Source organism: Pinus tabuliformis, chromosome 3_2 (assembly GCF_031772625.1).
Source record: "Pinus tabuliformis cultivar Carrire ecotype Pingquan chromosome 3_2, CPIR1, whole genome shotgun sequence".
Lineage (NCBI taxonomy): Eukaryota > Viridiplantae > Streptophyta > Pinopsida > Pinales > Pinaceae > Pinus > Pinus tabuliformis.
Genome location: NC_142302.1, coordinates 744,646,487 through 744,673,718, shown reverse-complemented (window position 1 = coordinate 744,673,718; position 27,232 = coordinate 744,646,487).

Below are 27,232 nucleotides of genomic sequence, written 5' to 3'. Positions count from 1 at the left end.
AAGGGATTGGATAGAAAGACTTGTTAAAGCCACTTGGGCTTACAAGACCACCTAGAATACCACCACTAGATTTACCTCCTATGAGGTAGTCTACGGTTTGAAGGATTTCATGTTAATTGAATTTGAGTATAACACCTTGAGGATGATAGACCAACTTGATATTGATTTTACTAAATAACATGTAGAAAGGCTGCAACAATTTAATGCACTACATGAATATAGAATGTAGGCCTTATTGCACACTGAAGTAGCTCAGTTGCAAAGAAAAGTATAGCATCAAAATCACACCAAAACCAGAGCCTTCTAAGAGGGTGATTGGGCCCTCCTATATGAATTCAATTTTAAGTATTTCAAAGGTAAGCTCATGACTGGATGACTATGACCTTATCTGGTTGAGAAGTTCTATAATAATGGCTCAATCAAAATTAGGACTAGAGATGAAGAGAAAGTTCCACTTTTAGTCAATGGATACCGATTGAAAGTATACAAGAAGCCCCTTTGTAGGTTTGAATTTAACAATTCAATAAGTAAGGAACTGGATCTAACTGAGATAATTAGATCTCCTAATCCATTCAATCCTCGACAAGCAATAAGAGAAAAAAAGAAAAATAAAAAATAACCTTAAGATAAAACCTCCTTTAAGGCACTTAAGGAAGATTCACTAGCTAAAAATATCTATGAGGTAACTTGTAAGTATAAAAAAGAGAAAAGAATAAGAACTACAAGTGAAAACCTCCTCCAAGGCACCTAGGCTAGACATGTTGGATAAAGAAAACATGTTTTTGTCTCACCTTGACTTATGTGTAGGTGTCATAGAAAAAATAAGATAGATTGAATAATTAAGCTTGCACCATTGGCTAAAGACATCAACTTAAGAATTCCGAGAAAGCCTAGATGATAATCCTGCACTATTTTCCACCTTCTTTCATTATCCACCATGTCATACCTCCATCAACAACTCCTTCCCATAATTTTTTCTTTTTTCTAACTTCCCTAAACTGCTACAGGAAAGTCCTATAATGCTATAGGAAGACCCAATTTTGAGAAAATGTTATAGGTCGAGGAAATTTTTGGCATGTGAGCTATAGAAAAACACCAAAATCATCTTAACACATATCATTTTCATCACCATGCATCATAACCTAGTTCCTCCTTCATTATTCAGCGTTTCTAACCCTATAGAAACTCAAGTTATTCATTTTTTCCATCATATCCATAACCAACATTAGAGAAATTTTGAGGTCTAAAATGGGCCTCCTAAGGAATATAATAAAATAATAATGGAAATAATAAATTAATATTATATTACCTTATCAAGTTTTGGAAGGAAAAAAAAAAAAAAAAAAAAAACTATTTTTTCAACTCATATTTTCAACTTATCTCCCCATTATTTTACTCAAATTTCGAACAAGAACACTCGTTGGATGAACAATTTAATTTTTTATCCAATTTAATTTTTCATCCAAGGAGTACCCATGTTGCATACTTTTGATGGATCCTACTACACGAAAAATGTTAAATACATTAAAAAAAAAGAGTTATTGCAGTCATGTTTTTTCTTGTATTTCACATTTTTTGTGTAGTAGGGTCCATCGAAAATATGCAACAAGGGTACTCCTTGGATGAAAAATTAAATTTTGCATCCAACAAGTGTCATCACTCGAAATTTGAGTAAAATTTTAGGGAGATGCATTGAAAATTTAGTTTTTAATTTTTTTTTATCTGTTTACTTTTTTACTCCAAAAATGGTCAATCATTCTCCATGGTTGACATCATCATATTGAATCCTATTAGTTTTCATAAAGTTGATTTTTGTTGTACATTTTTGTTTTTGGGCCCATTTTTTACCTCAAAATTTCTCTAATGATCCCTCTCTATAAACATCACTTGTTCCTCCATGAATTATGAAGTCCCCTTGCTACTTCAGAAGGGTATTTTAGTGAGCATGAGGGACCTCTGTGATTGCTATAGGGGACTACACAATCTTCTAACAGTCTGTAGAAATCAAACAAACTCAAGTTATAGAGCAACAAAAGAATTCCTGAATATCAATACCACAACCTCTAGCAAAGGTCAACATCTCCAAATTAGCAGCATCAACAAAGCCACTCACTTCAGCTCTACAATATGGGCTTGAGTAGCCACAATATTTCCTATAAGTTGCTACAAGATTGTATGCTCAATAAAAACGCATTGAAAGCACCTACAGATGAACAAAGAACACTCCCCAATGCCATGAAAGGTAAAAATAATGTATGAAACTCTTTGAAACTCACCCTATGAATTCATTTGAAGCACAAGGAAAACGTTGTTAGTGCAAAAAGGGGATGGTTGAATAAGATAACCAAACTAGTAGAAGTATTAGACATTTTGGTAGACAACTCCACTTTTTCTAAAATTTATTCCCACATGTGGTAGGACGAATGAGGAAAATTAATTATCATTTGAAAAGGTCATCATTGTCACTTACTGAAGATGGATGAGGTGAGCTACAAAAATTTTGATGAGGGAAGGTGAGCTAGCTTGATGTTACACATTAATATTTCCTCATCCACCACTTGAAATCATCTCCTCTTAAACAAAGAATCGACTCAAGCTCACCACCTATTTCCATTTAACATTTTTCATGTAAACAAGTACTAAGAATGCATGAAAACTTTTCCATCGCTACAAGAGAAATACATGGCATTGAGCTCAAAATTACAAAGCTAGAGGAAATATACTGTAGCAAACTACATGAGACAAAGGGTTTGCTATAGGAGTACAAAGAACCACTGAAATCGATCACAGATGAGACCCCTGAGAAGGATAAAAGAGGTTAGTTTTCTCAAGAAATTTTAAGTCTAAATTCTTTCCCTCATCTTGCTCACATTTGGCACTAGGCTTGTTGCTTAATTGCTAGAAATTATCAATGCATTCTTCAAATTTTCTGTGTCAGAATTGTGAATTAGGGAAAGAGGAACAACCCATAAGTTTTTCTTCAATCTCCATATATATTGAATGATTTGATTTTGAAGAGATAATTTGTTATTTTCAATTAGTAAAAAATTGCGCATTTTTACATATTGCAGAAAACAAAGTCACCTTCTACCTTAGGAAACTATGTGTCATGTAGGAACATAGGAACAATTTTTCTTCTTGCACGAAATTTTTTCCAAAATTGAGAATTTTTTATAACAGACATATGAATACTTTTTCATACACCATGGGGGGTGGATTTAGGATAAGAGAGTCAAATTATACAAATAGAATTCAATAAAATCCTAAAGTTGTGGTCATCCTAGAAAATTGTGAATGGTTGAGCTTCTTTGTAAATATCACAGGGTTTTATGACAAAGTTGCTTTAGAATTTGAAATGAACATGAAAAACCTCGAAGGTCAAGAATTGATCACCTAAATGAAGGGACCATTGATATATGTTAATGAATATTCCATTAGTAGAGTCACCACTCTCCCAAAGGGGGTACATTGGATCAAAGAAGAGAGACAAGAGGCTATAAATGCCAATATTTTAAGCTAATATTCCAATTCATGAGTTTTTAAGTATCCAAAGGCTTCCTCCAATCCATCAAGTATATGAGCACCAAGGTCAAGGAGGGTAAGTTGAGTTATGTGGCCCACCGTGACATGATTAAATTGTTAGTCATAGATGTGTTAGAAACTCTTCAACATCCCATTCCCTAGATGGATTTTGTGGACATGAAAAAGTAGGCCTTCCTAGAGGCACAAAAAGAGTTTGGAAAACCTAAAAATATTTCATCCAAGAAAAGGAGTCTAGGGAATGTCATTTCATTGAAAATAATGCAAGTTTCCACCCAACAAACACAACCACCTTTAGCTCAGCATGGAATTTCAAGAAAGTTGTCATAGAAATGAAAGAGAAAGAGTAGAGGGGGGAGGAAGAGTAAGTTCTTCCAGTATGTGGGTATGATGGGCATCCCAATTATGTAATACATAAGGCCTGGGCTAACCAATCCTATGCACATAAAGGCTATATTAAACCTTTATTTTTGTGCTTAATGACACTTTCCTAGCTTAATGAGTTCCTAGGAGATTCAAAAAGCTTTTTCATACTTTATGTTTCTAACATGATTATTGTGCAAGATATCAAAGGGAATTTGCATATATGTCAAGAATATATAGGTAAAGATATTCATGGGGCCCACTCCTTGCTACAGGAGAATCCCAACTCAACTGGTTGAAGAGAGTAATTATCCTTCATGCTACTGTGTGGTGACTGATGAGCCCCAAAAATGGGTAACTTATTGGGCTCATTTAGCCTATTATTCTCAATTAATCCATCATTCTTCATAGTTTTATGCATTATTTTGAATATATTTATGTTAATTGAATGAATTAGAATAGTCACTTGACCACAAAGTCTAATACGTGCTTATTGCAGATTTTTTGACATCTTTTGGACCAAGTTCAAGCATTTATGAGCCAGTTGACAACCAAATACAAGGGAACAAGGTTGAGGATTTGTAGGAAGGGTGTCTCCTACACTGAATGACACCTTCCTTGAGTTATCCACCATCAGCTCGGAGTTCAACAGCCCACCAAAGATGATTTCAAGGGGCAGCTGAGCAAATTTTGTGAGGTGGCTGATTAACTGTAGTTTGAGCAGCCAAGCCCCTAAAGTTAAGGAGGGCTGTTAGGAGTCCTCGTGGTGCATAAGTAGGAAGGCTTCAAGCCTTGGTAGTTTAGCTCTTGAATAGTTGTTTTTCACACTTTGGTGCTGCTCTACCTTTCAGCTCATTTTTGAGCTCTTGCTATAAACATTGTTGTGACATGATTATTGTCACACGGAATGAGTTGATCTTGCGGACAAGATAGACCTTCCTAGAATCTAACGATATCTAGTGACACGCAAGCCAATCAAAAACTATCTTTCTCTAAATATGCAACATATAAGCAAAGGAAAACAAGTGTTTTAGGCCTACCTTGGGTCCAATGCAAGTTTGTGGAAGCCTCGCTCCTTTGATCCAAATGAGCTCCCTTGTAGCGAATCTGCAAACACAAACAAGCAAACAATTAAATAGCACCTGAAAAGCCAATATCATAAAGCATACTTATCATGATGATCAAGGAATTCATGAAACAAATGACATAAGACAATTTGTTGAGAAAAATGAAGCTGATTGTATTAATTCAAATCAAAGAAGAACTTTACAACCTGTGCCTTGATGCTGTACAAGCTCCTCCCAGGGTCCAACAAGAAGTCTCCTCTACTTTGACAAGTTTCACTCTCTTCCCAATGAAGCCAAAAAAGGTATGTGATCTCTCCTCTCAAGCTTAACTAGGAAGTCTCAATTCCACCAGCATTTACCCTAAAAAATGTTCAGCTTCTAACCTCCCTAGCAACCAGCCCAATGCCTTAATTTATAGTGCAATGGTGGGAAGTTACTAGGTCCTCCTTCAAAGGGATAAAGCCCTCCTTCAAAGGGATAACTCCTCTCATCAAGGGATTAGCTCCTTCTCTTTTGGGATGCATGAACCACCTAAGAGCGAACAATCCACGTCATCTAGAATTAACCCAAAGTGAGCTTTTTATAATAAACTTGCACCTTTTTTACTTTCACAGGGGTCCGCACCCACTCCTTTAGGGACAGAGCGGGCAGGTCTGCAGGTAATGTGAACAAGGGGTGCGGGACCGCAGGAAATAGTGAGATAAAGTGTGGAACCAGAGCTTTGTTGATTTTCAATGTCTTTCTCTCATTTTCAAAGCTTGACTTGAAGAGCTGAGGTGTGAGACTTGCTTAGGAGGACAGTACAAGTGATGATAGACCCATACTGACTGCAAATAGTCATGGTGACGATATTTTTGTGTAACAGATTGCCCCCTAAAGTGCGAAGTCTGTAGTAGATGAGGATTTCATTCATCATTTAGGAAGAGTGAAGTACTTTATCATTTTGAGGATCATCTTGTGGAGAGCCTGGTTGGAACCTGTAAAAACATTCAATGCAAAATACATATATGAGATCATATCATCGCTGAGGTAGGCATTCCCATACTCAGATCAAAACTAACTAGAAACTAACTACTGCTCTGATATGGGAATGATTTTGTAATACATCACAAGTACAGACACATGTAGACACAGTATGGATGCAGCCATCTATTTATGAATAGTCCACAATATAATGAATACAAAATTCCTCGCCGCCTGGACGGTAGAAACTAGATCCAGGGTCTTCATTTCTACTTCCCAAAATAGTACGATTCTAACCATGCGAATGAATGTGTTGAAGTCGAACATGGTAGAAACCACTTGATTACTAGTCAATGATGTAAACTGTTAACAAGTGTGAGAGAAACCACCAGTAATGTCAATGGCTCTCAAAGTACTCAGTACAATCCATGAGATGTGAATAGATGTGTTGATGTCGAACATGTCACGAAATCCTTTGATTGAAGGTCAATGATGCAGCCTATCGTCGAAGGCGAGAAACCTGCCATTGAGGCATGAAGATCCCAAGGTACTGACGATTTCTAGATCATCTTTCTAGATAATGAGCTAGAGTCGATAGAAAGCGATCCGTCGTAGGCAAGCCCACAACACGAAATCATAGATCAAGTTGAAGAAATTTAGTTGCAAGGACTGACTCAGGGATGGTCAAGATGGATGAGAGATATTTTGCAGATGAATGGCTTATTGGCACTGACCTCTTGAACACATAACGACACAGCAGATGGTTTGGTGACAATTGACCCAAAGTTAATACCCAGAAACTGGCTGAAGAATTTTAATGTGGTTTGATCAACTTTTAGGAAAAGGATTTCCCAACCCAGGTGAATGAAAGTGTCATGTTCAAGAGTGGTTACAAAGTATGACAAACAGGCTCATTTTTCTCTCTTTTCCCCCACCATTTCTGGCAAGTACCTCTTTATTTTTTAACAAGCTTGAGGAGGATAACATTTGCTTGATTATAAGCTCATCCTTCGGATGAGTCCAACTTAGTTTAAATTCGAACCCTAAGAAGGAGTGGTCCATTCCTGTTTGTAATTGAACAGGTCCTTTACTGTTAAATTTTAATGAGTCCAGTATAGGAGAAACTCGGCGTTTTTCAATTTTAGAGAGTCTGAAAAAACCTAAGAAGACTCGAGGGTTGACCTTTTTCGTAAATTTGTGTCTCCCAAGCCCAAAAAAGTATAAAATAATACTTGAGAGAACCGCTTGATCTTTACGACCAAGGAGTACTTTTCGTAATTAGTTCCTCTGATCTGAAAAAGTAAAAAAGCGATCAATGACATGTCGTTTTATAACCAATATCGAATTTGAAACGACAAAAATCCGGCAACCTTTTCATGTTTTTACGGTCAGGAAAAGAGCTGTAAGTGGACCGTCTTTTTAGTTCCATTTTAACGAGTTTAAAAAGAAAAACTTGGCAATCTTTTCATGTTTTAGGAGTCAGAAAAGAGCTTAAAGGTGACTCTAATGTTTTTTCGTCGAAAATGACCGATTTCGCCTGAAAAATCTGTTATCCTGAACAAAAACTCAAACATTACTCGTACCTGTTTAAAATGGATAAAAATGCTGCAAAAGTTACCTTTCTAAAGTGAAACATAAACAAATTTACAATTCATTTATTCAAAAAACTTATTAAAAGGACTTTCATCAATTCATTTTTACTGTTTGAGATTTGGGTGAGAAAATAGAGCTTTTGGTCAGCAACTTCCCATGAAGATTGCGGAAAATCCATCCATCGGAATCAAGCGCCATCTCCTCCAGGTAATCCACATCATCCTACTCTTCAATTTTATCCGTTTCAAATCGTTTTTTAGGGTTTCATTTCATTTTTTAGAGGATTTTTAGGCTAGAAACCCGCACGCGGGGGCCCGCAGGCACAACACAGGTAACTTGCGGACCCTGACTTTTTCTCAATGGGGAAAAAGTCAGGGGTCGGCACCTGCCGTGAAGGCAAGGTGCGGACCCATGCACTGTCTCTAACAAAGAGGGTGCGGCCCCCGCAGCAAGGGTTTTTAACCCTAAATTTCTCAAAATTCACCCAAACAATTTGATTTTTTTGCATTCTAATTCGCCTTTTTATTGGATGTAGAGTATACATCATGCTTGATTGGCGAGAACAGGATTATGAGGACGTAGATCTTGCCGCGTTAAATCACCAACCTTTGATCGATGCATTGAAGGCATGTGGCTTGTACAAATTCTGGGCCATACCTGGCATGAGGGCCCAGGTGGACTTCTTACAGTGGCTGGTAGACAGGTGGAGCATACAGGACTAGTGCTTCTTCATTGGTGGCCACTAGCTTTAAATTGAGCCAGCAGACATATATTTTTTGACTGGATTTCCTAAAAGACGCGAAGACTTGACTCTATTCGGGACTAGGCCAGGTGGCCAGTATGTCGATAGCCTCCGGCTAGAGTTCTGCAACAACCAGACTAGAGACAAAGGGATAGACATCAAAACCATATCTCGTCCTGAACTTATGGTGATTGCGTTTACTGTTACCAAGGTTTACGGGAGTGCCGCACTACATATAGCCACTGGATCCCAGATGCGGATGGCAGTTGACTGCTTTCGACGCACCATCTTCAACTGGTACGATGTTGTGTTGGCTAATGTAAAAGGCCAACTTACCAGAGCCAAGAATGGAAAACTGAAGACCTTTAGATATTGTGCTTTAGTTGTGAGCTTTGGTTTGGAGAGGGTCCCATTGTTGGTCCCGCAGCACCTCACTGTTGGAGCTCGACTTCCTCGAGAGCCCAAACTGATGCGATGGGTTGCAGTTATGGCCTGTCATCCTGATGAGGGGACAGAGGTCATTCGATTCAAACCTGAGTATTTCCATTAATTGGAAAACCAGGTTTTTGCTATTCAGGACTTCCCTTATGCTGGGGTAGATTTTTGCGGTGACCCAGACATGGCTCTTCCACCAGGAGAGCAATGGGATGACTCAGGTAAAATCATTTTCAACATTTTCCTATTTTAATTTTTTTTTGTTTTTATCTCGTCCCAAAACTGATAGCAAAAGTTTCAAATGTAGATGTGGGTCCACAGCAACCAGCCACTCTCCAGCCTTACGAGAGGAAACAACCAGCTACAGCGGCACCAGCCCCACAGGACGAATCAGCAGAGACCTTGGCCGAATTGGAGAGCCATCTAGAACGTTTGACAGGAGACATTCCAGAGACCGGCATAGATGACATTCCTCGTCGACTATAGCGCTATGTGATTGGGGTCCCAAGACCTTTTAGGAGGTTCCTTTGTAAGGTGGCTCGTACAGTGGTTTCTTATCGAGATCATCACCAGTGATAATATGATCGCCTATTGTAGACACATATGACATTTTTTCTTTTTGTATATCATTTTTTCCGATCATAAGGTGTTTTTCAACCTATGATTGAGGACGATGTATATTTTGACACACTCCTATATTATACTACATCACTATTACCAGCTTATCTTGTAAAACATGTTATGGAATGTTTTTAAATTTATTTGTATGATTATTGCAAATGTCTACTTAACATTCGAGAAGCAATTGCATCTGCTAATGTATTTAAAGATCTTTGAATACGCTGATATTCAATATAATCAAATTCACGTTCCAAGAGACGCACTCTCAAAAATAATCTCAATAACACTGGATTTCTAATGGCATATACTCTATTAAGCTGTAATACAATGAGTTCAGAATATAACCTCACTATCAAACTCCGAATCCCAAATGAAATAGATTCAGATAATAACTCAATCACTGCACTATACTCTGTAATGTTGTTCGTTGTTTGACCGAGGCTTACCCCATGCATAGATACCAACTCGTCAGAGGGTGAATAGATAACCCAAGCTATGGAAGAAATGTTCCGTGTATTACGACAAGCACCATCAGCAAAACCAATGTATGTTTGGAGAGGCATCGACATCTGCAATATCAAGAGTAAAACCAAGATAAGCAGGAATAATGACGAAAAACACTCTCTAAGCTAAGCACACTTTTAAACTAAAACACACCAGCTAGAAAGAAAACTAACCTAACTAAAAAATCTCCACACCCATTTTTTAAGCATAATACCTCTTCAGGTAAAGACCATTTCTGGGTTTACCTAAAGAGTCCCCGTCAAAGTCTACCAATTCATAGGCCCCTTTTGCTAGCTTTCACTTGACAACATAGGGACCATGCCACATAGGAACGAATTTTCCAGCGCCTAATTTATCATTAGCTTGATCGTACAATAAGACTAGGTCTCCTTCCGAAAAATTTCGAGGGATCACATTTCGATCATACTGAGCTTTAATACGTTTTGCATGAGTTTTGATTGCCAATGCAGCATCACGTTGATTCTCATCTAGTTGAGCTAAGTATAACAAACGTTTTTCCTCTTCGGAAGTGGCTAGAAGTAACCCGATGGCCATTTGCAATGACGGGATTTCGCATTCAATGGGTAACATAGCTTCCAAACCATAAACTAGTTGGAAAGGAGTGAACCCTATTGACATTTTTACTGAGGTTCGATATGCCCAAAGCGTTGAAAATAGCATGTTATGCCAATTCGACCGATGAATCCCAATGATTCGTCGGATCATGATGACTAAAACTTTGTTGATGGATTCAACCAGACCATTAGCTTGTGGATAATAAGGAGTTGAACTATCGTGATGCAAGCCAAGCCGGCCTGTAAGTTCAGTCATCATAACGTTTCAAAAATGACGCCCATGATCAGTGATAATCGCTTGTGGAACACCAAACCTAGCAATTATATGATTGAACACAAAAATCGCAGTTGTTTTGTCGTCTGCCTCAAATGTAGGCATCGCCTCGGCCCACTTGGTAAAATAATCTACCGTAAGGATGATATACGCATGCCCCCCGGCCGAGTGAGGGTTACATGTAATAAAATTGATACCCCATTTTGCAAACGGGCCGACGGAAATTATAGGGTGGAGAGGAGCAGGTGGAGCATGCATCTTTCGATCAAATATTTGTTAGATGTGGCATTTTCGGACCGCGTTAATAAAATCTTTAAACAAAGGCAGCCAGAAGTAGCCAGCGCGCAATATCTTTTGGGCTGTGGCATACCCAGACATATGACTACGAAACGCTCCAGAGTGATAGTCATTTAGAACCCTTTTAGCTTCCTCATGAGTTAAACAACGTTGAAAAATAGAATCTGCCCCATGGCGATAAAGAGTATCTCTAATAATTCTGAATTGTTGGGACTGGAATCGTATTTTGCGACGTTCTGACCTTGATATTTCTGGCTGAAAGGATTGGGTCTGGAGATAAACGATGATATCCCCATACCACGGATCTAAAGCACTGATTAGAAACAAGGATTTGTCCGCAATGGTCTCCTCCGCCACAGTTTCCGTGTCAGCACGCGGGAAGTCACACATTAACTCCGCAAAAACTAAATATTTCTTCGACTTAGACTTTTCAAATTCCAAGTCGAACTCCTGTAGGATCACAATCCATTTGGAGTACTTGCCCCCTAGCAATTGCTTGGTCAAAGTATAGATCATAGGGTTGCAATCAAAAATTACTATATTTTTACGTAGTAAAATGTAATGACGAAAACGTTGGACAGCTTGAACAGCTGCCAATGCCAATTTCTCCACATGTGAGTATTTTAGCTCAGTTGGATTTAAAGTTCGACTAAGGTAATATATCACATGTTCAGTACCGATTTCATCTTCCTGAACTAACACCATTCCGATGGTGGAATGGGAGGCGGCGAGATACAAGAAGTAGTCCTGGTTGTAGTTGGGAGGATGCAATAACGGTGCATGGGTCAACGCGTGTTTTAGTGCATCAAAAGATTTCTAAGCTATCTCATCCCAATAGAATGGAGTATTCTGTTTCAATAACCGGGTAAAACCCTTTGTAACCTCAGCGTAGTTAGGAATGAATCATCGTAAAAAGTTTGCTTTCCCTTGCAAACTTTGGAGTTGGCAAAGACTCGAAGGAGGAGGCAATTTGACAATAGCTTCAACCTTCGAGAGATCGACGCGAATGCCAGCTTTCGAAACAACAAACCCCAGTAATCGACCCGTTTCTATATAGAAAACACACTTGTGTGGATTCAACCTAATCCAATAATGCCTACACCTCATAAAGATTGCTCGTAAATAGATGAGATGATCAGCTCGGTGTAATGAATGAGCAGGCAAATCATCGAGATAGGGTTGCAAAATGTGCTTGATGTCATCAAACGCATAAGACATGGCCCTTTGAAAAGTTTCCCCGACGTTCTTGAGCCCAAAAGGTAATTTACAATAAGCAAATGTCCCCCATGGACAAATGAAAGTCATTTTTGGTTGATCGGCAGGCAGAATATTGATTTGATTGTATCTGGAAAAAACATCCATGAAGGAAAATATTTCACTGCCAGCACAATCATCAATGATTTGATCGATATAGGGAGTTAGGTAATTGTCTTTTGGACAGGCTCGATTAATATCCCTATAATCGATACATATTCTTATTGTCCCTTGCTTTTTGTTAACCGGAACAATATTCGATACCCAATCCGTTAACGGAATCGAATAAATGAAACCTGCTTTGAGTAATTTTTCAACTTCTGCTTTAATAGTAGCAGCTTTTCTCGGGTGAATCTGATGCAAACGTTGCCGGACGGGTTTAGCGTCCGGGTAAGTTTTGATTTCATGAACAAAAATTGCGGGGTCAATTCCTGGCATTTCCTCATATGACCAGGAAAACACGTCACGAAATTCTTGAAATAGGGCCTTATATGTTTGAATTTCATCTTCCGTACACGAGGCACCTATATGAATGTTTTCAACAATTCCAGGCTTAACCGAAATGTCAATAGGAATAGTTCGAGAAATGTTTCCCAAATTTAACTCTGAATCAGGATTTTTCATTGGATTCTGAGGTTCCTTGACATATTCAGTCGTAAAAATTGATGAAAAATCATTTTCAAAACGATCACTCTCGGGTAAAAACGAAGATCTGTGATGAAGATCGTCCCATGGTAAATCATTGACACATAGGATTTCACGAATTTGCTCATCAGTGTGAACAAGTTCAGAAAACATTGTTGAATTTGAGTTTGATGTGAAAAGTGATTCCTCATGGACCACATTCATTAAGTCAATTTTGGTTGAGATGGGTCGTAAAATGACTGCACGACCTGATACACAATTTCATATGGACTCAAAGGCATAACATCACCAAATGAGTCTATCTCAGATTCAGAAGGTACGACCCAAGGATCATCATAAACAATGGTGTCTGACAAAATCATATGAATGGCTGCAGTAGAAGATGATGCGTTGATAGGAGGAAAAGGAAAAGTTCCCAGTAAACTGGCATCTTTAACTAGTCCTACTCCAACATCCTTATACGGGATAGTCGTTTTACCAACATGCTGAATACTTTCAGAAGAGGTTGGGTCGGATGAAAATTAAGTCAACTGGTCTATAGTTACGATCTTTCCATTATGAGGGAACTTTATAAGCCGAAAGACCGATGAAACGACAGCTGTCATAGCGTAAGACCAACTACGACCCAAGAGAAGGTTGTAATCTAGAGGGGCATCAACCACCTCCACATCTAGATTAATAGTTTTGCCTTCAACCCCTATAGGTAGATCCTGTAGAATGCCAAAAGGATGAAACCCACGGCCATCAAAGGCCTTTAGAATCGTCGGGGATTGATTTAGCGAAGGAGAACCAAGCGATCTCCAACACTGTATCGACATAATACACGTTGAGGCTCCCTCATCAATCACAGTCCTGTAAATAGGTCTGTTTTTTACTAACACTGGGATCTGGAAAGCCATTTGATGAGGTAAGCGCGGTGTACTATTTTCTAGATCGAAAATTATAAGGTTCGAGTCCTGAACGTCAACAGCTCCTATAGCCGACAATAGTAATTTACGTTGTGCTGGACATGATTGCAGCACTTCCAAAGCTAACATTGCTGAAGGTGAAACAGCTAAATCTTCAACAATGTTATAGTTCTGGGTCGCTCTCGCATGTGGATTGAAAGCTGACTTTCGAAGTATACCCTTGGCAGGCAGTTTGATTACTAAGTCTGGATTAGGTTTCTCAATCTGTAGTGGATCGGAACCGAGAGCTGAAGTTGATAGGTTAGAATGAGAAGATTCTGCTTCTTTACCATCAACAGGACTTTTACTACCATAATCATGCGATCGAGTCACAATCCTAACATGGGACATCATCAGTATGGGTTCTTCATTGGCATTTGAGGAAGAACCTATCATCTTACTGTCTTGACTTGGAAAAGGATCCTTCAAAACAGTAGGCGTTTGGGAACCTTTGACAATTTTCGCAACCTCTGCCTGATGAGGGCAGTCTCTTGTAAAATTCTCTTCATCACAAATGAGACAAGGATAATGAAGTTTGCGTTTCTCATCATTTGATTCCGCTTTTTCTGGTTTCTCTTTTGAAATTTTATCTGTTTTATTTTTCTTATTCCCTTTCTTCTTACCACCGGATTTTGATTTAGCTGAAGATGACTCTACAACATGAATATCGGTGGAAATTTCCGCAGAAGAATCTCCTGTCGGGGAATCTGGCAAGGTTATGATAGGAGAAGAATTCTTGGAAGACTTCTTCTTACTTTTGGTATTAACCGTACCAATCATACCATCAGCAGCATGAGACCCTGAAGGAGCTGTAACGATTTGATTTTGCTTAGGAAGATCGGGGATTTTCTCGTGTAACGTACCTGACTGAGTATAAAATAAGTCAAGGTACTATGCTTGAGAAATTACTTGCTCCTCAGTAACGACTCCGGCCTTAGCTACATCCTCAATGATCTTTGGCAATAAAGATTTTACAAACCATTCAGCTAAGATCTGATCCGGAATAAAAACCTTCACTAAACGACGTCGATGTCTCCATTCATGAATGTGATCTAAAATGTAAGTGGACATTGACTGCTTTAACGAAGTTAATAATTCCGTGCCATGGTCATATGGCAACTGAAAATGAGTTAAAAACGAAGTAGCTAACTGACTAAATTTATAAAAAGTGGCTCGCGGTAACTCAATGTACCGCTTGGCCACAAGACCAATTAGAGTGCGCTGGAAAAGCCTTAAATGGATTGAATCATCTCAAATGGAATTAGACACACACCAGAGGTGATAAGTCATCACATGGTTTGACGGGTCCTCTCCTGATTTGCCTTCAAACTTAGGAATATCACTAGGCAACTTATTCGGCATTGGTGGCCAAAACGGAAGATAGTTAATGGGATCATTCGTTAGGCGCGACAAGTCAGGCAAGTCCAAAGTTGCGATAAACGATAACTGACGATTAGGGTCCCTAAAACTCTAGGTCATGAGACCAGCCCCAGGAGGAGGATATCTAGGATAACTAGGAATTGGGATTGCATTTGGGATATTATATCCTCCCGGAAAACCAGGATTAACCGGACCGTACTGGGGTTGCTGAGGTTGTTGATATGTATACCCAGGGTACGGTTGATACTGATAGACTAGCTACTGCACAGCAGGAGCGAATTGGTACTGTCCCTGGTACAGTTGATAAGTAAACTGAGGTTGACTTGTGACAACCGTACTTGAACCAGGTTGTCCTACAGGCATCTGAACCGAAGTTTGTATTGTGGATCCAGACTGAGGTAAAGATGTCTGAGGAGTTGATACAGGAACAGTAGAAACCAGAGTTGTCGATACTCCAGAAGTAGGTGGGGTAGATTGAACAGATGTTGCAGCAGTTGTAGCAGCCGCTTGAGGCGGAGTACGAGGCATACTAGGCCCAGGTTGAGAAACTACCGAAGGCACAGAAGTTTGAATAGTGGACTGGACAGGTTGCTGGGGTGAACCAAAAACTAAGGGTTGTCCAGTTTGAGATGACAACTGTACATTCAGTTGCAAGACCTTTTGAGTTTGCGATGGATCCCACACTAAGTTCATTCTGGGGTATGGACTAAGTTCATTCTGGGGTATGGACCCATAATAGGTTGAGAATATTGAGGACCATAACTAGGTTGAGGGTAGGGTTGATAATTTAGAGGTACATTTCCAGTTCCTTGAACATATGATTGACCGGAAGGTGGTTGGAAACCTTGGTTCGAGTACTGACCTTGGGGTTGATAACCCTGAGGCACGTACTGATACTGGGGTTGACCTTGAGGTACATATTGATACTGGGGTTGACCTTGAGGTACATATTGAGTCTGGGGTTGACCTTGAGGAACGTACTGTCCCGTAGGTATGTACTATCCTTGAGGTTGCCCCCTAGGCGCAAATTGGGTAAATTGAGGTTGCCCCCCAAGCGATAATTGAGGATTTTGAGGCTGCCCCCCAGGCGGTAACTGGCCACCTTGAGGTTGAGGATTAGGAATAGTACCTGACATCATGAGAATATCTTCTACACTCAACGGCTTAGTACCATTATTTCCAGTTAATAACCCTTGTTCAATGGGTTGAGGAGATGCTCCCAAAAAAGTACCAATAAGTGACTGATACCCAGAGGGAATAGAAGGACCGCCGTACAAAAAGGATTCTGGAGATTGAGAAAACATGGACGACTATCTCGACATATTTAACGGAGGATAGTAACCTCTAGGTGTTGGGTGATAAGGAATACGAGGTGGTGAAAAACTTAGTCCCAGGTTTTCCAAAAAGTTAGTCAATGAAAGATACCAAGCACTACTCCTAGGTGGACTGTAAAAGATTGATTCACGCTCCCTAAGTTCGATGACAGGTTGATTTTTAGGGATAGGGATGCCTACCTCTTCTTCCAGAGTAGCAAGTTATTCAATAGCTATGAGTCCGGAAGGAAGATTTTGGGTAATTATTCTTTCTACCCTGGGTGAACCAGGACCACTAGAAGTTGGAGAGGTAAATCCCGATGTCGGAGTAGCAGCAAATTCACTTTCAGGTTCAGATATTTCAGGTTCCTCACCTATATCACTAGTAGATGAAAAGCTACCAGTAATTTCGGAAATAGACATAGATTGTGGATTATAATCTGCTACTAAAGCTTGAAAATCAGGATGTACCACCAAAGAAGACTCTCCTGCTTCAGGTGACCCAAATCTACTGTCTCTAGGAGTGACAAGGGCTCTCAACCCTTCAAGCTGGCTCGGTGAAAACTTAGGAGGTTGGCCCCGAAGTCTACGGGACTTCCTCGGTAATTCAGCCACGATTAAAAAATATTAAATACTTCACATGCAAACAAAGTAAAATCTCAATGAAAACCACCTAAAGCCTCTAAAGAACCAAACAAATTTGTATCACACACCTAAAGAATCTAGGGGATCAAACCACACACAAACAGTAACTTTCCGTACTGAAAAACACTAGTTGGTGATGAAATCCAATGTCGCAGAGTTCAATACAGAAATGGCAGTTGGAACAGTTGCCCCGACAACCTGCTTAATGAATAGACTGGCACAAGTTCCTCCACTAAACCGTCTCGAATAAAGAGAACCCCCCAGAAAATCCAAGTGAGTCTAGCCGACGTCTGCTCCAGGTACAGTGGGATCTTCCCACCACTGTCACCTTAGGAAGAATCCTATAGAATATGGTCACTATGGTTACCAATGGAAACAAATATACCTGGGGGAATAGTCTACGATCCGATACGCACGCAAGGGTAGAGTAACAAGCTCAATCCCCTTGAAGGCTCCTTGACATAATCCAAGGTTTACCAACAAGTGACCCCAGGCTCCTCGACAATGGTTAATCCGAGGTTTACCATTTTTAATACGTGAATATCTAGAATCATTCCCAATGAGGAAGGATTGATTCCCACACTGGTTCGAACACGATCTCGTGCTTCTCCTTTAAGAGGAGCTTTACCAGAGCATAGATGCAACAATTGGATTTTTCTCCTACCGCAAGATATAGCTACTTGTTTGTTTTACTGTCTTGGAGAGTTAATTGCTTCCTACTCCAAGACACTAGCCTAAGCTAATTGGTCTATCAGAGCCCTAGAAACAAAACGATTACTAGATAGATTTTACTTTAAGCGTTATTTTTATTGGTTTTTGTTTAATTCAAGAGGTGCGGAGATGAAACTCATGGTGTGAAGACTCGACTTGAAATCACTAAAAAAATGCACTTAAGATGATTAAGCAATCTTTTCCCTTCAATGAACTTCTAGCTAGGAAAGAGTTTGAGAATGCAAATGCTTGTAAACACAAATATTTCTTAACCAACAAATTAAAAGAAGAGCTTTTTGTCTTTTTCAATGCACTCAAAATGAGACAACTAGTTATTTTCACAAAAAAATCCCTTTTCTTTCAAAACACTCAAATACTACAAAAACAAACTTTTTTACAAAAGAGATTTTATTTTTTATTTTTTATAAAACACTCAAAACTATGGAAATAACTAATCTTGAGATCTATAAACTATAAAAAACTATTTGAAGTCAAAACTTACAAGATGTCTTTTTCAAGGATGTTTTACTTAGCTATAAACAAACTAAGGACTAATTTGTCCAGAATCACAAATCAGTCAAAAAACAACCATTTTTTTGTTTTCTTTTCTAAAAATGAAATCCAAACTTTTAACACAAGCCTTTTCGAAGTTTTGCAAAGAGAAAACACAAGGTGGGTTCCTCAACAAAGGAAATTTTTACAAATGGTCAGACTCATAAGAAAGCCAGTAACAACCAAGGTGATCTGAGGCTTCTACAACTTCTAAGCTCTGAGCTACTACAAGACCAAAATCAAAACCAAGCCCGGCAACCAAAACTTCTAGGAATTTCACCTAAAACCCTAACACCAATGGAATTAGCCTAAGAAAAGCCTCTGACAAGTTACATGCAGGTCTGGGCAGGGGATAAAAACATTTAAACAAAAACTAAACTGACTAAAAGAGACAATCTTAAGTTTTTCAAAATTTTAGCAGGGTCTGCAGGCCCATCGTTCACACAGGTGCGGTACTGCTCTATGCTAAAAGCAAAAGTACAGATAGGTCCACACTGTGTTCCAAGTCGAGGGTGCGGTCCTCTCCCAAAGTTATGAAAAACAAAAAATAATCCTAGATCAACTAAATCTACCCAATTCCACACACAACAAGCCAAAAACAGAAACAAAAACACAGTTTCTCAGGTCAAAGTAAAGCAAATAAATAAATCAAGTCCCCAGTGGAGTTGCCATTTTGTCACACGGAATGAGTCGATCTTGCGGACAAGATAGATCTTCCTAGAATCTAACGATATCTAGTGACAAGCAAGCCAATAAAAAACTATCTTTCTCTAAATATGAAACATATAAGCAAAGGCAAACAAGTGTTTTAGGCCTACCTTGGGTCCAATGCAAGTTTGTGGAAGCCTCGCTCCTTTGATCCAAATGAGCTCCCTTATAGCGAATCTGCAAACACAAACAAGCAAACAAATTAAATAGCACCTGAAAAGCCAATATCATAAAGCATACTTATCATGATGATCAAGGAATTCATGAAACAAATGACATAAGACAATTTGTTGAGAAAAATGAATCTGATTTTATTAATTCAAATCAAAGAAGAACTTTACAACCTGTGCCTTGATGCTGTACAAGCTCCTCCCAGGGTTCAACAAGAAGTCTCCTCTACTTTGACAAGTTTCACTCTCTTCCCAATGAAGCCAAAAAAGGTATGTGATCTCTCCTCTCAAGCTTAACTAGGAAGTCTCAATTCCACTAGCATTTACCCTAAAAAATGTTCAGCTTCTAACCTCCCTAGCAACCAGCCCAATGCCTTAATTTATAGTGCAATGGATGGAAGTTACTAGGTCCTCCTTCAAAGGGATAAAGCCCTCCTTCAAAGGGATAGCTCCTCTCATCAAGGGATTAGCTCCTTCTCTTTTGGGATGCATGAACCACCTAAGAGCGAACAATCCACATCAAAATTCCTTCTAGAATCATCTAGAATTAACCCAAAGTGAGTTTTTTAGAATAAACTTGCGCCTTTTTTACTTTCACATGGGTCCGCACCCACTCCTTTAGGGACAGAACAGGCAGGTCCGCAAGTAATGTGAACAGGGGGTGCGGGACCGCAGGAAATAGTGAGAGAAAGTGCGGAACCAGAACTTTGTTGATTTTCAATGTCTTTCTCTCATTTTCAAAGCTTGACTTGAAGAGCTGAGGTGTGAGACTTGCTTAGGAGGACAGTACAAGTGATGACCGATACTGACTGCAAATAGTCATGGTGATGATATTTTTGTGTAACAATTATTTTTTGAGTAATGGAGATAAATTTCACTTTGCACCAGCTCTGAGTTTTATTAGGAGGTTGTAGCTCTTGGGGTTGGTCCCAACCCAAGTGCCAATACCTCCTTTGTGTACTTTTATGTGTCTTTGCTACCTTCATAGAATAATTTCTGTTATTTATCTTAAGATCTTGCTTTGTTATTTAGGTTGTTTTTGATGATTAAAATAGCTTTCCATGCTTCAAGTTGATTTGACAGTTTGGTAAAAGAAAAGATCTACAAAAAGGCCATCAAGCAATCCTTGATCTCACCTCTCCCTCCTTGGGACCATGAGCTGAGACCAAGGCATACTTGTTGCCACAAAAACATTGTTTTTGCCTTTCTATGCAATTGCTAGTGTTAGATTTTTAGTTGGAAAAGTTGATACTAGTTGTACTTGCATGTTTAGATCTGTTCTTGCTTAGTTTCCATAGTTACTTTGCACGATTTCCTATCTATAACCTTTTGTCCATTATGTTTTTGGTTTTTAGGTCAGGTTAGGTCAAAATAGATAGATCTCTGGTCTTTCTCGTCTTTGTTCAATCAGTTTTAGAAAATAGTGTCCAGAACACCTATAATACATCCCTGCATTTCCTTCCTTCATCATACAACCTACTCCAACCTCTAATTCCAAATTCCTTCCCTTCATTCGCCACACTTTTCCAATTTGACCTAATTTCTACATTTTTGTGCAACATTGCTCCCTCCGTCCTTGAACAAATCCAACCACCGTCATCACTCCTTAGCTTCATTCCCCAGGTCCTAGACCCCTTCACATCCTCATCCATCCTCCATTCCCACTTTCCCACCATTTTTCCACCATCAACCCTCCAAAATCCTCTTTCGACTCTTCTTGTAGAACTTCCTGTAGAACATCCTGTAGAACCCCTGCAGACTTCCTGTAGAAGTTCACATGAGCAGTTTTTCAAGATTTGATTGCTGTGAAACTCTCTGGAAGGGTGCTAGGGACCCCTTAGGCCCTCTTCTCACCTTCCCAACCTCTTGCAAGTGCCCACTCCATTTCCTTTCGCCAATAAACCCCTGCACAGTCAAAAATAGTTAAAGCACATGCATAATAATTCTGCAAAATTACTCAAAAATACAAAAAGATGGTTCTTCCACATTTTCCTTTAGAAATAGCTTAAGTACATGAATTTCATATTGACAGTATTCCATGGCATCCATTTTAGTAGTTTCCTCTCTTTTTCTTGCAAAGGTAGGGTTAATGGGTAAAACTAGGGTTTGCTAGGGTTTGCGTTTCCTTTCAGCTTTCATCTTCTTTCTGAAAGTAGAATAGCCCTTTTGAGATTAGCTTTCTTCCATCACAATTAAAAGCTTCTTCTAAGAACTCATAGAAGTTTGCTTAAGCTCCTAGCAAACTTGTGCCAGCTAATCAAATGACAGCCTACAGTAAGAGCTAGTACTTGTGCATATAGCACCGTCACTTCCAAGTTTGTTACGAACTATCGGGTTGATAAAAGTAAAGAAGGGAGTCCTAGGAGTTGCAGCATCATTGCTGCAATACTGGAGCCCACCATATTTTTGGCGCCATTGCCAGGGAAGCGTCAGAGTATTTGTGATTGCTGCTTTTCTTCTATCTTCTACTACAACCTTCTGCTAAGTAGTTTATTTCAGCAAGAGTAGAGTAGTTGTTTCATTTCAATTTTGCAATTTCATTTCTGCAAGAGTAGATTTGACATTTCCTGCTTTCCTAGACTAGCATTTCAATTCTGCAAGTGTAGATTAGCATTTCCATTCTGCAATTTCAATTCCGCAAGCGTAGATTAGCATTTCAATTCAGCAATTTCAATTCTGCAAGCATAGCCTAGCATTTCATTTCTGCAATTTCATTTCAGCAGCATAGATTAGTCATTTCCTACCTTCATTTCAATTCTGCAATTTTCATTCCAGCAAGGTTTACTTTAGTTAGTTGCAATTTAGTGTTCAATCAATTTCAGTTTTGCAAGTACAAGCAGAGAAAAACACAAAAATCAACTAAAAATATTTCCTTTCATGCCTCGTAGGAATAGAGACAATTCAGGAAAATTCCTACCCAACACCCCCACCACATCACTGAGTCACCCTTCTCTCTTCTTTGGTAGCAGTGATCCAGAAGATCACATAGGTGAACCTCCAGAGATTTACGAAGATCCTATAACAGAAGAAGAGCAAGAAAACATTCCTCCTGAGACCATGGCTGAAAATAGAAATGGTAGAGGAGATGAGGAGAGAATAGAAGGTGCCTTCCCCATCCAAGAGACCAATGGGGACACAAAAATGAAAAACATAAGTCCCTCAGCCTTACCTCACTTCCATGGATTGACCACTAAAGACCCTGATACCTTCTTGTTTGAGTTTTTTGTCCTTTGTCGAACTTATGACTATGCAAAAGACGAGAAAAATATGAAACTCTTTCCCTCTACCCTCAAGGATGCAGCACTATGCTAGTTCATGGGGTTACCTGGAAATAGTCACAACTTGGGCTCAGATGCAACAAGCCTTTAACAACGAATACCAAGATTACTGTAGGTCAAAGGAAACGAAGGGAGAAATCTTTCAGATGACCCTGGGAAGTGATGAATCCTTAGAAGACTATGAAGAAAGGTTCCAACTCAATTATAAAAGGGCCAGGGGCATGCTTGACCCTAAATCTCTGAAGCTAGTCCTGCTCCGAGGAATCCCTGAAGACCTTCTAGATACCCTCCATTTGCTAGCTGGAGGAGACACCTACCAACTACCTTATGATGACATAAAGACTGTGTTTAGAAACCATTCTAGGGCAGCCTGGAAAATAGGTAGGGGGAATCAACTTTCAGCCAGTGCCACCTTCTCCAAACATGAGTTTACAAACCAAATATAAGACCTTAAAAGTGAGATGAGACAAACCATTGCCATGTAACTGGATACTTTCCGAATCCAACAAAAGAAAGAGGAATTTGAGAAGGCTTTGGCCATCTTTTGTCCCAGATGTACAAGGAAGCATCCTCGGAACGAGTGTCCATTGCAGTCAGTAGAGGTATGTTTCATTTTTGAGGAAGACCACCCTACAAACCAGTGCCCAACCTTACCTGGACTTAAAGCTATATACCAAGGGGCCAAAGGAGCCACTAAACCACTCTACTTCTTGAACCAAAGGAGGCCACATGGATCCAAACCTTACCATTAGGGGATGCAAGGGACATCCTAGAATTATTACAACCCCAACCAATCCACTCACATACCTTCTTGGGGTCCCCCTGCTCATCCTTCATGGTCTGCACCCCCTCCTTGGTCATATCCATCTCAATACCATACTCAACCTGTTGCTCATTCGTTTCATTCTCATGTTCAGCCACAACCTCGGTGGAATGCACCTCAACAAGGGTGGAGGCCCCAATACAACTCTCTTCCCACTATTTTACCTCCACCACCTGCTCAACCACAACCATTACCTCCGGCTCCTCCAAGACAACCCTAGATGCCTGCTCAACCGAACCCAAACCCCAATAACAGATAGGCCCAATAGGTATATACTGAAGAGACAACATGCCCTACCTACACTATGGAGATTTAGGAGATCAACCTACGATCTGGGAAGGTCCTCCCAGATAGCGAACTTCCTCCTAAGGAGGATGAATAAAGGGAACAGGAATGTGAACCCAAAGCCATTCCACCCTTTCCTGAGAGACTAACTAGAACCACGCAACCAAACCCAGAAGAGACTAAACTTCTAGGAGAACTTAAATAGTTGTGTGTAAAAATACCACTTCGCTAGGCCATCAAAGACGTACCGGTATACAACAAATTGATCAAAGAGAAGTGTTTCAGGCACCCAAGCAGGTGTAAGAGAGATGCCCCAACTATCAATGTCATAGGACAACTGTCCGACCTAATGTTGGGACAAGTAATTTGTCCAAAATATTTGGACCCTGGGAGTCTTGTAGTTGATGTCCACATCAATGGCACCACAATTCCCCACACCCTGATTGATCTAGGGGCTACCATTAATGTGATGACTAGGGACACTATGATCAAACTCAACCTTCAGAGTTCCCTAAGAAAGACCTCGACAGTACTATAGTTAGCAAACCGCTCCACCATGACTCCCGAAGGGATTGTGGAAGATGTCATGGTCTCTGTTGATTCTTGGGAGTACCCTGCGGACTTCTTGGTCCTTCAGCGAAAGGAAAAACTCACTAGATACCCCCTCATTTTGGGAAGGCCTTGGTTAGCCACTGCAGATGCTTACATAAGTTGAGCTGGAAGCATGACCATTAAGAATGGGCCAATGTCCAAACAGCTAGTCCTATATCCTCCTGCCCAACCTTTGCTCAAACATGACTTACCTCTTTGGTTGGAGGAGTAATATGAGGATGAAGTCTACTCTGCACCAATGTGCACCATGGAAGCCACCAGGGGAGTTCCTCAAACCAAGGATGACCTTATTGAGAATTTAATTCAAAAGCCACCTCCCAGTGTGCTGCCATTAGAGGAGTTGGTAGGAGACACCCAAGCCAGTGCTTTAGTGGATCTCTGTGTGGATGATCCAACCTCTTCCTGAGTTAAGAATGTGGAATTTGGCCCTGAAAGAACCTTGAAGATCAACTCATCTGTATCTCCCTCTCAGGAGAAGAAGCTATGTAGCTTATTGAACCGCCATTTGGATGCTTTTGCTTGGAGCTAGAAGGAGATGAAAGGAGTCCACCCTTCAATCTGTACCCATCACATTTACATTAAAGAGGATTGTAAACCAGTCAGGCAGCCTCAGAGGAGAATGAATCCAGCCCTTAAGGACATTGTCAAAGAAGAATTGAAAAAGTTGTTGGATGCAGGATTCATCTACCCCATCTCTGACAGCGAGTGGGTTTCTCCTCTGGTGCTCGTGCCCAAGAAAAATGGGAAGTGGAGAATCTGTGTAGATTATCGAGAACTTAAGAAAGCTACCAAGAAGGACCATTTCCATTTTCATTTCATAGATCAAGTGTTAGATGGCCTTGCAGCGAAGAAGTTCTTTTCCTTCCTAGATGGGTTTAGCTAGTATAATCAGATCCAAATCAGCCCAGAAGACCAAGATAAGACCACTTTCACTTGTCCATGGGGTACCTTTGCCTACTGGGTCCTTCCATTTGGATTATGCAATGCTCCTGCCACTTTCCAGAGAGCAGTACTGAGCATATTTGCTGAGCTAGTTCATGATTCAGTGGAAATCTATATGGATGACTTTACTCCTTATGGGTCCAACTTCCAAGAAGAATTGACTAACCTAGGAAAAGTTTTAACCAAGTGTATTGAGATTAACCTGTCCCTCAGCCCTGAGAGATGTGAATTCCTTATGACTGAAGGGACCGTGCTAGGTCATACAATTTCTCAGCAAGGATTACAGGTGGATCCCAACAAGATTGCTATCATCCAAAGGGTTCCACCTCCTCAAAAGGTAAGAGATGTTCGGAGTTTTTTAGGCTTAGCGGGATATTATAGAAGGTTCATTAAATATTTCAGTAAGCTAGCCTCTCCATTGTTTGGTCTTTTGGGGAAAGATGTCGAGTTTATATGGACTGACAACTGTCAAGAGGCTCTGGATGTGTTGAAAGATAAGCTGGTAACTGCCCCAATCTTAAGAGGTCCAAACTGGACCCTACCTTTCCACATCCACACAGATGCCTCGAATAAAGCCATAGGAATAGCCTTAGGACAAGTTGAAGAGAAGTTACTGTATGCCATATATTTTTTCAGTAAAAACCTATCCAAGGCAGAATTAAACTATACTGTAACCGAGAAAGAGCTCCTAGCTGTAATCCATTCCCTAAACAAGTTCAGGCACTACATCACTGGTTATCAAACATTCGTACACACTGATCATGCTGCAATTAGGTATTTGATGAATAAACCTGATGTAAATGCTCGTATCATTAGATGGTTACTTTTATTGCAGCAATTTGATTTGACCATTGTTGATAAGCCAGGTAAGGAAAATGTTGTTGCTGATTTTCTGTCTAGACTAGATTTGCCTGCAGGTGAAGAAGGGATGGTGGATGATCAAATGCCAGATGAACACTTGTTTGCTATTTTAGTACTCTCTCCATGGTTTGCTGATATAGCAAATTACTTGGTTTCAGCACAGTTCCTGCCACACCTATCCTCAAAAGGGAAGAGCAAGATCGTGAGGAAAAGCGCCCCATTCACTTGGATTGGGGGCAACCTGTTCAAACTTGGCCCAGATCAAAGTTTGAGGCATTGTGTCAGGGAGGAGGAAGTTTTTGACATGCTCCTAACCTGTCATGATGGACCCTGTGGAGGCCACTTTGCAGTAAAAAGAATCGCTTTCAAAATTCTATAGGCAGGATACTATTGGCCCACTCTTCATCAAGATGTCAGAAGATACATCAGCCAATGTGACCGATGTCAAAGGATGGGGAAACCGACTCCAAGGGATGAAATGCCCCTCCAACCTCAGGTGACTTTTGAGCCATTTGAGAAGTGGGGCATGGATTTTGTGGGTCCTATCAACCCTCCTTCAAAACAAAAGTCTTACATCATTGTCTGCACAGACTACCTGACAAATTGGGCAAAAAAAAGGCAATCAAGGCAGCAACAGAAGAAAAAGTGGCTGAGTTTTTGAGGGAAAATATCTTCTACAAGTTTGGCTACCCAAGAGAATTAGTCACAGATCAAGGAAGTCAGTTTACCTCTAACCTGATTGAAGACCTGCTTGCTCATCACAAGATTAAGCATAGAACTTCCACCCCTTATCATCCGCAAGCAAATGGGCAGGTGGAAGTCACTAACAAGGCTTTGGAAGAGATTTTGACTAAAGTGGTGAGCAGCAGCAGAAGAGATTGGGCAGATCACTTGGTTGAGGCCACCTGGGCCTACAACACTACTTGGAAAACTACAACAGGTTTCACACCTTATGAGCTGGTCTACAGGAAGAAGGCTTTGTTGTCCATAGAATTTGAATACAACACATTGAGGTTGGCAGCTCAGCTGGACCTAGATCTTAGCCATGAAAAACAGGAAAGACTATTTCAGCTGAATGGACTAGATGAACAGAGAATGCAAGCCCTCCTCCACTTAGAGGTGGTCCAACTTA